The sequence below is a fragment of the Lissotriton vulgaris genome, chromosome 2_1 (assembly GCF_964263255.1).
Source record: "Lissotriton vulgaris chromosome 2_1, aLisVul1.2, whole genome shotgun sequence".
NCBI lineage: Eukaryota > Metazoa > Chordata > Amphibia > Caudata > Salamandridae > Lissotriton > Lissotriton vulgaris.
The window spans coordinates 836,018,296-836,030,860 of record NC_141687.1 but is presented as its reverse complement, the minus strand read 5'-3'; the positions used below and the strand labels follow the sequence as shown (position 1 = coordinate 836,030,860).

The 12,565-nt window shown below is 42.3% G+C and overlaps 1 protein-coding gene across 3 annotated transcripts in view; it reads right to left on the bottom strand.

Annotated features, from left to right (window-relative positions):
- HDAC4 (histone deacetylase 4) overlaps positions 1 to 12,565 on the bottom strand; it is a 1,308,595-nt gene that overhangs the window by 1,216,210 nt on the left and 79,820 nt on the right. For all 3 annotated transcript variants that reach the window (XM_086956254.1, XM_086956256.1, XM_086956255.1), the window contains exon 2: positions 7,300 to 7,442. The gene's annotated coding sequence lies outside the window, so the exon portion shown is untranslated. The remainder of the gene's footprint in view (positions 1 to 7,299; positions 7,443 to 12,565) is intronic.

The following is a 12,565-nucleotide window of genomic DNA, read 5'->3' as shown; positions in this document are numbered from 1 at the left end:
TGCAAGGACTCAGGTCAAGGTACTACAATACACTAAGTATTAGTCAGTCATATTTGTTTTTAAACGTCTTTTGCTGAATTTAAGCACTGGAAAGAAGAAATTTTAGACTGACATTTCCATCTTACCATAAACCCAACTAACCCTCCTGAATCCAACCCTACTCTGTCATACACCGATGCCCTCACTCAATGACGGTCATTAAATCACACAATCATTTTAACACCTTGGCTGCTAGGTGTTTTCCCCCTCCTGTGCTGAAAATTGCCATTTTGCTGGTGTCATGACGAGCTCAGCTCGTCATCAGCACAGCTCAACTGTGCATCATGACGAGCTGAGCTCGTCATGAGCATCGAAAGGGTTAAAAAAAGACAGGCGATATACCAGTCTTAATGGGTCATCATTTCACAACAATCTATAAGTTGAGAGATTGTGACAGACTGAGCAAAACAGTGTTTATCCTCTTAACCGCAGTGCAAATTCCGCCATGTTGCAGCAGTTTAATTAAGTGGGCGGGCGCGGGCCGCGTCGGCCAACGGACATGCACAGCACTACGGAGGTAGTGCTTGCGATGGACGTTGGCCGACAGAAGCATCGAAGAGGTTATGTACAAAAAAAGTAACAGCCACATAAGTATTGCAAAAAAAGCTACCAGTTTCCAGATTCTAATAGATTCTGATAAACGTTGATGCACATGTGCTGTTTCCTTATAAGTATTTTTACAAGGCGCAACCTGCATAGTTTTTTTCATACAATGCATACAGTGCTTAATTTGAAATAAAATATGTGCCAGTGACCTCTTTGAGAGGCCAGTGCAGCTTTAACCATCCATTGTCCCTGCCACCGCTGTCAATGAAAATACATACCAATAGCACACCTACAAGTGTGATAATTCATACTCCTCCAGGCCCCCACACCTATGCTTAGGCGTTTGGAATTAATCGGTCTATATGGATATTGCATTAATAAACAGCTGTTTTACTCATCTCTAAGTTACACTGAGCGCCACCATGTGGCGGACTGTCATTAGTGCTGGTGTTGACTATTAAGTGCCTTTGCCGAGCACCGGAAACCACCAGCTAAATTTAAGTACTGAATGCATATGTAACTCGTGGCACATCTAGTAAGCTCTAACTGCTGAATTTTTATGATCCAGTTATCTATTTATGTACATACTAGGCTTTCTTCAGACACTTTCACACGCATTTTTATCTGCTGTCGCTTGTGGTGTTTACAAATTGTATCTATGTGAAGCTGTAGACTTTAACAGTTGCACCATCAGTGATGCATCACCAACACTGGTCACATTTTGAGACAAGAAGTTGGAGTGTAGCTCAGGTTCATATTGAAAGCAATTCCCCTTTTTAGGTCTCAGCTAGACCGCGCAATCGCTGTCTCAAAGAGACGTGTAGTGTTCAATCTGTTGGCTACAGCCTGCCTATAGGCTTTCCATTTGCTTGCCACATAGTCGCTCCCAAATAACACATAATGCCACTCCACATAATTCCAGTACACTCAATACCACATAATTACTATCCACATATTTCCACTGCACATCATGCCACATGATTCCACAACACAACTCCACTCCAAAATTCCATGCCACACAATTCCACAGCGAACCATTCCAATCCAACCCACATAATTCCACTCTGCACCACATACATTCCCTCCGATCCAGAACACATGGCTAAAACACATTGTCATTGACAACACCAATAGCTCTCGGATTGTTGCAACATATTGTCTCTGCCAAAGCTTGTTGCACTTTTCATTCCTCCCCGTTACCCCCGTCAGCCGTAAGTTACCTTAACTAAGAGACTGGTGGTTGATGGACCAAGGGCAGGGGCTTGGGATCAGCGCTACTAGGTCACTGAAGCCAAATGACGTCATGGCACTTCGTTACCACTGCCATTTTGATGACAACATCCATGGAAGCGGCAAAATACACGAAGGGAAAGAAGAAGCCAATGCGGATATCGTCAAGGAAAAACTGCAAGATGTTCAAGGCACCTCTCGAGCAAACTATTAGAATCCAAACATTTCCCAATGAGAAGTGAAAGGAGACAACATGTGGAAGAAGACCGGGTTAATTGGGATTTTAATCAACCGGTGTTTCAGTTGCTCTCGATGTGTGTGGGTGGAATTCCACGGCGCAGAGTTTTACACAAAGGGCGCAGGGACGGAGAGTGAGAGGCGCAGATGAGTAATCTTCGCCGTCCGCCGCTTTCTCCTCCAAAGCCCAACAGCTCATCAATTAGCGTCATCGGTTCACAGCAGACTGAGGAAAACTCCCACCTGCACCGTCGCTCGCACGTGCTTCTGGGGAGCGATCGATTGCTTCTCTGAACTCATCGACAGCAGCGCGAGAACAGCAGGAGGCGGCATCTGTCAAGTTGAATGACGGACATTAACACGTTCACGGGGAACGACTGCCTTCCTGCCTTCGGTTCTTCATTTAGCACCCGGCAGATACCAACTACCAACCACGGATGGTGGCGTCTCTGGTGCCGAAGGGGCTTGCTAGCATTAGTAGTGCGGTCTGAACTCTGCACTCCGTGCAGTGCAGGTACTGTGAGTCTCAGTCCCCCGAAGTACCAACAGAGGCACAACTCTGATGTGGTCTCTCCCACCATTCATTCAGCAGCAGCCGGGCCTGAACGCGGCGATGTCAGTCTTTCTGTATATGCATCCAAGTTTAAATGCTCCCAGATCTTAAACTAGTAAAGAGGCCTTATGCTTACCAATCCAGGGTGAGAACTTGAGCGCTGAAAACCCTGTCCAAGCCAAACTAGAATACATGGCCCAGCAGTTTGCACAGGGGGTGGTGTATTACTCTAATCACGAGACCTCAGTTCTCCCATAAATGGACAACCTATGGAAACAAGCGCAGCTTAAAGTTGAGCGGGTTCCTCCTGGACTCAGATTCGGCAGTAATTAAGAACTAACATTGGAACAGGTCGTTACCCTATAATTATGTGTTTAACTTTACACAAAAAATGCTTGATTCTGAAAAATGATTGTAAAAACTGTTAAAATAATCTGTGCCAGCAAAGTAGTTCCTGTTTACATTTCACTTAATCTTGCATTCCCATATGAGTGTTTGTGCTTTCTACGATGTTGTGTTTCTGTAATTTTTTTGGTGCACCAATAAAATAAAATGAAGTACAGGTGAGTGGGTGCGTGGTCCATGTAGGGGGTGGTGAAGCGGAGGAGATGCAAGAAAGGACATGCAGGAGAGAATGAAAAGAGTTTTGAAGGGAGAAAGAAGAGGTGCAAAATATGCAGAGGGATTATTTCGGATAATGGACATAAGTGTCTAACAGGGAGTATAGTGGAAAGGGATGTGAAGGGAAAAACTGGACTGCTCAAGACAATCCAAAGACAACAATTCCTTTCACAGACAAGTTTAATTCACACTCATATTTTCAAAATTGAAACTTTTTAAATTCGGATTATTCAAAACAAAATGGCAGTTGTTACTCATCCGATTCTTGTAACATGCACTGACAAACCGTTGGGATTGGCATGTTTTAGCTATATGCCCCTTACTGTGTGATAGGTCTGCATGAAAGCTCACATAGAGGCACCAAAGTACATGTTATGCTGTACAGTATGGGAAGCACAGGATTGGAGTTCACGTGTTTTGCGCAACACCCTGAATAATAGAGGCTATGCTTCTCAGAAAGATATCCTATTAACAGTTCGGCCAAACCATTAAAAAAAACAACAACAAAAAACGCGATTTTCATCATACTTAAAGTACTGGAAACAAGTAGGTAACCCCTGTACATCCTTACAGTTGTCATCTCCCTTAAAAGTTGTGTGCTGTGCACACAGGTAAATACATCTACTAGTGAAGGGCTATTGGACTGCAGAAATTAAAGAAATGGGGTGGTGGGAGGAGGCAGACTTCTGGCAACAGAACAGAAGGATTTAGATTTCCTCGTAAATAGGGAAAGGTAAACTAAGGTTACAGCCTAGCGCTACACCTCCCTAGACCCTCGCTACCCATTAAGGCAATTATATCATTAGTCAATAAACGTTTTAAATGATTATGATGTAATGCGATATCCTCCCAATTGAAATTTCTTTGACAACTACATTTTATTTTCAGTTTATAATCCACCTATTCTTTATGGCATGGCTAATGATGCAAGAAACAAACAATCTTCCAAACTATGTGTCTTCAATTTTCAGTCATGTTGTTATCTTTACAGCCAAATGCATATCCAAACTCCAATTAAGTAATCCTAATAGCCCAAACGTCTACCCAGACCTGCGAGGGTTCGAAAGACTGCTCCACTGACAAGCATATTGTTGGTGATTTTCAATGTTGGCCAACGTGGGTAGGTATCTCAGCACATTATATGAAGACCGTAAATTGATGATTGATATAGGGAAGATATTACGCATTTACTTAGGTGTGACAAATATTGAAGTAGTGATGGGTGAAAGGAATTTAATAATTGGCGGATTCAAAGATTCTTAATTTATATTCCTGAATGTTTCAGGAGGAGTATGATGATCATGTGCATAAAGTTGATATACTAAGTTGCATTTTTTGATCACAGGTGTTTGTTAACTTGAAAACGCTGAGACACTGTGAAACACGTCATCTGTAAAGATGATAGGATTTACATTTGGCTATACCTATTGTCCCTTATCTGAAACCAATGCCTATTCCCCACTTCACACTGGACAACACAATTGAGGTATGGGCCAGAACACAATATTTGAAACTTCTGTTAAGGCCTTATAGTGGTTACAAATCATAAGAATAATCTACTTCAAATTCATCTGCATTCCTCATTTGGCAATACACAGGACTAGTCCAAACGTCTTGCAATCCAACCTCAAACTATACATTCAAAGGAGAAATTTCATATACAGAATGGCTGCTTTACTGATGAATCCCCCTTTCAAAACACTCTCAGTGGTGGAAGCTTTCTCCATAGAGACATACATACTATGGAACATGTGCCAAATGAGAATAAAGGCATCAGCAGTAGTCTAGAATTACGGATGCTGTACAGAAAAGGCTGTTCCACCAAATCACACCTGAATTTGAAGTTATACTGACTTTCATATGCAAGCTGCAAGCAAATCTCACACTTTTATCATAAACCATATAATTTACAAGACGTTGCCCATGTTACTGCGACAATTTTGAAGCACATTATTGAAAACATATTCTGAGAACACTGTAAAAACAACCACATGAATTTCTAAACATTCTTGTTAAATATGTATTATTGTATTAAAAATCATCCATCAATTAATGTTTTTGTTATATGTTTACACCATTAACAACTACATAAAGACAATTTTCACAAACAGGTAGCAATTTTAGAAATCAAGTACATTAGCCTTCCAACGAATACATATCCACCAAAAGATGGCACAGTACAATCATAAAAATGTAAACCAATAATCAGTGCTTGTGCATTATGTCACTAATCTTCACCAACACGTTTCGGGGGGGAAACTACTTTTCAACCACCTTCTTCAGGACTGTTAAACTATATATTCTTCCGAAATAATTTTTAAACTTATACTGTAAATTATAACTAAAAGCTACTAACAAAATAGAAAAACAATATTAAACAATCAACAATAAATATAAAATAAGCACACACCCTCTTATAAATACAAAATACATCAATCAAAACTTAATTCATCATACATAAACCTCAAAAGCTAAAACCAAAAGCTCCATTTACATGATCAGATAATTATATTCATAGTGTTCTAAAATACATTGATTTTCAGTCTATGGCAATCATCAAATACAACCATATCTGATTACACATCTCTTATTCATCTACCAGACTAACTCAAACAAAGTACATCATTTATATTATATTTTGGCTCTTAGTCAATGAATTGCCAACCCCATCACATCGTGGTGGTAATGAAAAAGATCGGATATCCCTTGTATATTAAGTATTTCACCCTCGTATCCCATTTAGACAAAACAGGTTAGGTTCTGGTTACTCTATATCTAAATAACAGACCCTTTTATGGTGCACACTCACCCTGCAATATATAAAAATGTAAAGAGGCTCATAAATATCTAAACTCACATAGGACTTCCTAGATCATAGAATGGCTTAGTTTCTCTTCCACAAATTAAAATTAAAAACATTTTAGAAATAACAAATTCTGATATACAACTGACACCAGCCCCAAAAGTGGTTACAAGTAATTATATACAAGTTTTCTCTCAATTGTACTCTGTCAGTCAAAAGCAATGTTTATTTAGACCTTAGTCTTTAAACTGCAATACCCACAATATAAACATTAAAACAGAGCTAAATACGCATTCATTAACACACAATAAGAGACAACATATTCATCAATACATTCTTGTTCCATGATATGCTTTTTGATGACCAATTCAATCTAGGGCTCAAAAAGTAGTTACAAAAACGTACTTACTCATTAAAATTCTACCCGTATGGCACCAAGAAGGAAAATTTGAATCATATTAATTTAAATTTTATAAATAATCATCATAAAATCACTACTCTGATCCCTATGAGGGCTATTGCCGTATCAACAACAGGGTTACAGTCTACTCAGGGACCCACCACCCCCTTTTTATATTCGGGTCATCCACTAACATTTCCAAGAGACACCATCTTATTATGTCAATCTAAAGGTTCATCACTCCTGACAGTCCAAAACTTCATTTATCTATGAGAATTCTCACCTCGAAAGGGCATGAAAACAATTCTTATCAAATGCTTTACTAACTGGGTTATACTCATCGTATAAACATCCCTCCTATTTAGAACTGAAAAGATTAAAATAGGATATTAGATACATTGTTGCTGCCACACTAATAACATCCTTCCCTACCTGAGACATGTGCTGTTCACTTACAGTTTAATCAGTGCAACCTTCCACTGTTAGAAGATGCAAAAGTACAAGTCTCCATTCAGAGCTACTACTTTAATCTTATCACATTGTCCTGCTGATCTCACTTGTGCCTTGATTTAAAACTGTTAAGGAAAGTAATTTTATATGTAATTCAGACTCTTTCTGGTATAATAAAAGCACCACGTTCTAGTGATTGTTCACCTCCTACTTGTCGCTTATCTCTAATGATGTTCGTTGAATCTTCAACTTATAGAGGGTACAAAAAGGAGGATATGTACTGTGTAGACTGCTATTTATTGCCCTCTATGCTCCCCTTCACCTATTACACAATGTATACTAACGAATCTCAAGGTCTTAAACAGAAATGTAGGACTTCTGGCAATGGGTAAAAATTAAAACCACCAAGCAGGTGCTTACTGTTGAAGGATAGCTTGCATAAAGGTGACTTCTGGACACCCTCTGTCTTCCACTTCCATGACAAAGACCAGAATCGGACGACTTGAGATCAAATTACACTTCGGACAAAAACCATGTTTGCATCTCCGTGGTAGACAAACAACCTGTAAAAACAACAAATAAATAAAAGGCATTGTCATTCACAAAGCCAATAGCTCAAACTCAAACTCTGGTAAATGCGAGACCTATTACGTTGCAAATGCTTGTAAACTTGCAGAAGGCCTGTTTAAGAGCCTGTAAAAAAAAAAAAAACGGAAGATGAGGAAGAACCAGTAACTTGAGACCGTCACAGGTGAGTAGTGAGCTCTACAAATCCCCGATTGATTTATTGATTGTCGGTTCCAGCATGTGTGCGAGGTGCTCAAAACTATGCACATTACCTTGTTGTCTTTAAAGGAACACAGAGACATCCTAAGACAGTCCTGCCATAGCTACGTGTTGAAGAGGAGTTCAAGCAGGTTAACATATCATATATATTAATCCTGGTTAACCATATATATATATATAAATACAATTAATATTGGTCCTCCCTTTCTACACAGCTGGTTAACTAGACAGGCTAGTCAGAAGCTTCATCAACCTGTGGATCAAATGTTTGATGTGTGATACTACTAATCCTATTGTCACGATATGTACATTCTATTTTAGGATTTCATTAGTTACGTTGTATAATGTTATGTTAGGCTACTGATTATTTGTACTTCTTGTCTTCCATTCAATTGTCAACGTTGCAACCACTACTTTAATTCCATATACCACAGCCATTTTTTTCCTTGCATTCATGTACCATTATATACACATATCGGCATTTTTCCTTTTTCTTATTCTGAAACTACCAATAAAAACTTCTGAAATTAAAAAAAAAAAACGCAGATGTGTCTTATTGCTTGCCAACAAAGTGGTGTTTACTCAACACGCTCTTCCTTGCCTGCCCAAGGAGGACTGAATTACAATGGCATTCTTGCATTCATAAATGATTCATAGAGATACTGTCCCATGTAACGGGAGACATATCCCAAAATAGAATACCACACACATCAAAAAAAGCATTGGCAAAGCTGATAGGTCTGGCATTTGCTGCAAGCCTTTTGGATTTGTCAGTGCTTATTTTATTTTGACATGAGTTTTGAGAAACATTGTTTGGAAGCTGCTAGGCCCGCATCAATCTTTAAGAAAAATAATAATAAAAATGATTAAAAAAATAGTCTGGGCAAAAATATTTTTTGTCACAAAAAGCAAAAGCACAATTTGCCACAATAGTTCCTGGCACTTATGGGAATTACTGTGGGAGCAAATGTGCTCCTCGTGAAAGGGAAGATTACAGTCATTCACAAAGAAAGTTACCCAATAACTTAAGTGGGTTGACCTACTCCGCCATGCAGTTTTTTGTTTTCTGATCTGAAATGGTGAATGACATTCTTGGGTCAGCAAAAACGAAAAATGTAAATGATTCTATTAGCACAAAAGTTGTTTTGGCAAGGCTAAGTGGCTCGGCAGCAAACAGAAGCTCCAGGCCACCAAACAAAAAAAATACCCAAAAAACCCTAAACTTAACATTAACTCTTATAAGACCATGATGGTGAGGGCGAGGCCGATGAGGGGCATGTGAGGGAAAACAATGAGGGGTGGGTGGGTGTTGGATTTTTTGAAGAAGACTCCAAACTCAATGTAATTGGAAATTGCAGGTTTATTCCTTAAAGAAGATCTCAACCACCAACTTTGAGCCACAGTATTAAATGACACACGGTTTCAAGTAACAACAAGCCTTTCCACAGATGCACTATGACATAAGCACATTCTAGTAACAGTTCTTAGATAGAGCGCACAAGATTGAGACGGACACAGCAGAGACAGACCCGAGCATCCAAGAACGAATAGTTTCTTACCTGTCGGTGTAGTTTTGCAGCTTGAAGATCTTTCTGGATTCACTATGCTGTGCATATTCCGCGGTCTTGTGGTTGGGTCCGGATTCGTAGTCTTTTCTTTGTTTTTTGTTTTTTTTTGTAGCCCTTGTGGGCGTCGGCGTCACACCTCCTCGGGTGCATTTCCGGTGACGTCGGCATGCTTCCTGCGGAAGCTCCCACTCTTGGGCGCCATCTTCGGATTCTTTTTTCCGTGTTTCTTTAGTTTCCGAAGCAATGGCAATGTTCTATTTAGGTGAGAATTTTTACCGCTTTGTCCTTAAAGTCTCTTACTTCTCTCCCTTCTTTCTTTTTTTTTTTTTTTTTTTTTTTTTGACCACCTCTTCTCTCTCCAGCCTCATCTTTCTGGCGGAGGTGGGTGGGTTCGCTAGTGAATCCAGAAAGATCTTCAAGCTGCAAAACTACACCGACAGGTAAGAATCTATTCGTTTTGCAGCGTGAATATTTCTGGATTCACTATGCTGTGCATAGATTTTGTAGCGGTTTCTCATTTCTGTGGCAGCTGGGTGGAAGATGAGCTCTGGTTTCTGAATATATGCTGGAGCACCTTTTGTCCGACTTGTGCTTCTTTGTTCATCTGAACATCCACGCAGTAGTGCTTCGTGAATGTGTGCACCGAAGCCCATGTTGCCGCCAGGCATATGTCTTGTATGGGTGTATTGGCCAGGAAGGCTATTGTAGCCCCCTTCTTCCTAGTGGAGTGGGCACGTGCCCCCTCTGCCAGTTCTTGTCCTGCCCTTTTGTGGCAGAGTTGGATTGTTTGCGCGATCCAGCGTGCAATAGTGGTCTTAGTTACTGCCTTGCCCATGTAACTGTTGGCGAACGACACAAAGAACTGTTTCGTTTTCCTGTGTCCTTTTGTCCTTTCAATGTAATGCATGACCGCCCTTCTGGCGTCTAGGGTGTGCAGAGCTCGCTCTGCGCTAGTGGTTGGTTTTTGGAAAAAACTCGGTATCTGTATGGACTGGTTCATGTGGGATTTGGATACCACCTTCGGCATGAAGTGTGGGTCGGTCCTCATCACAACCCTATCATTGTGTATTTGTAAGTAGGGTTCCTGTAGCGTTAGCGCTTGCAGCTCGCTAACTCTGCGTAAGGACGTTATTGCAACCAGGAAAGCAGTTTTCATAGTTAGCATCTGTAAGGAGGCCTTGTGAAGTGGCTCAAAGGGCTCCTTCATGAGTTTCGTCAGGACTACGTTCAAGTTCCATGCCGGTGGCGGCACACGCTTGGGTGGTGCGATCCTCTTCGCTCCTTCCAGGAACCTCTTGACAACCTGTGATGTGAAGAAGCTTCTGCCCATCTCACCCCTTGTGTAGGCCACTATAGCTGCCAAGTGAACTCTCAAGGAGGACGAGCTGAGGTTTTTCTCCAGTAAGTGCGTCAGGTATTTTAGCACTGTGGAGTCCTTCTTCATTTTATTGTGAAGTCTTTCCCGCCTGCACCACATCGTGAATCTTTTCCACTTTGCGACATAGCACCTCCGTGTGCTGGGCCTTCGTGCCTCCCGAAGGACCCTGAGGGTGCTCTCTGGCGGTCTCAAATGTGCAAACTCTTTGTCCTCAGGAGCCATGCTACTAGGCTCATGCTCTCTGGCTCTGGGTGCAGCACCTCTCCGTTCTGCATGGAGAGCAGGTCTTTTCTTCTGGCGAATCTGTGGGGTGCACACTGTGCCATCTCCATGATCTGCGAGTACCATGTCTGCCTCGCCCACTGTGGCGCGACCAGTATCAGGGTCATGTTGCTCGCTCTGCACTTGCTCAGTACTCTGTGCATCAGTGGTATCGGGGGAAAAGCGTAAGCAAATGTCCCGGACCAATCTATCCATAGGGCATTCCCAAGGGACCCTTCTTCGTGTTGTCTGGATGCGAAGTTTCGGCATTTCGCATTCTGGCGTGTTGCAAACAGGTCCACTGATGGCGTTCCCCACCTGTTGAACAGCCACCTTGTCTCCTGAGCATTGAGCTCCCACTCGTGGGATGCCGATGTCTGTCTGCTCAGCCAGTCTGCCTGAATGTTCTCCTTCCCTGGTAGGTGTATGGCTAGCAGGTCTATCTGGAGAGGGATGGCCAATCTCCATATCTCCTGTGCCAGCGTTGAAAGCGTTGTTGACTGTGTTCCACCCTGCTTGTTGATGTAGAACATCGCCGTGGTGTTGTCTGTCTGCAGCAACACCCTTTGCCTGTACAGTCTTGTCTGGAAGGCTTTCAGTGCAAGGAAGATGGTCTTCAATTCGAGGTAATTGATGTGCTTTGTCGCATCTGCTGGCGTCCAAAGACCCCTCACTTTGAGTTCCTCCATGTGAGCGCCCCATCCCTTCAGGGATGCGTCTGTGGTGATGGTCACTGTCGGAGTTGGGGGTGTTAGAGGCTTTCCCCTTGTTAAGTTCTCCATGGTCCACCATGTCATCTCCTGCTGCACTGCGTGCATCACCACCACAAGATCCTCCCAACTGCCAGAAGCCTGTGACCATTGTTCCTGGAGCCATTCTTGCATGGGTCTCATGTGGAGCCGCACATTCGGCACTAGGTGGATGCATGATGCCATCATCCCCATGATCTTGCTTGCAGTCCTCACTGTCCGAGCTTGTCCCTTCCAGTAGAGGCGAGTTTCCTTGGCCAGTGCCCTTGCTCTCTTCTCGCTGGGGAACACTTTGCCCTGTAAGGTGTTGATCTCTGCCCCCAGGAAGATCTTCACTTGCTCCGGCTCCATTGATGATTTCTTCCAATGGACGGAGAACCCCAGGTTTATGAGCGTGCTCGTCACTGTATGTGCATGTTGCTTGCACTTCGGGTACGAGTTTGCTTTCACCAGCCAGTCGTCCAGGTAAGGGTATACGTGTATCCCCTGTCTTCGTAAGTGTGCTGCGACTGCCGCAAGGCACTTCGTGAACACCCTCGGTGCTGATTTTAGTCCGAAGGCTAGCGTTGTGAACTGGTAGTGGTCTCCTCCGACTGTGAACCTGAGCATATGCTTGTGCTTCTCGTTCATCGGTATGTGCAAGTAGGCGTCCTTGAGGTCTATCGTGACCATGAAGTCTCCGACCTGCAATTGCGGTAGCACCTCCTGCAGGGAGGTCATCTTGAATTTTTGTGTTCTTATGAATTTGTTGAGGAACCTCAGGTCTAGGATGGGTCTCATTTTGTCGTCTACTTTTGGTACTAGGAAGTACGTTGAGTAAAGTCCCTTGTTTCTTTCCTTGAAGGGAACTCTTTCTATGGCCTGTTTTTGTAGAAGTTCTTGTGCTTCTTTCTGAAGCCTCGCCAGCTGTTCTCTTGCTGGTGGCTTTCCCCTTGGTTTTCTGC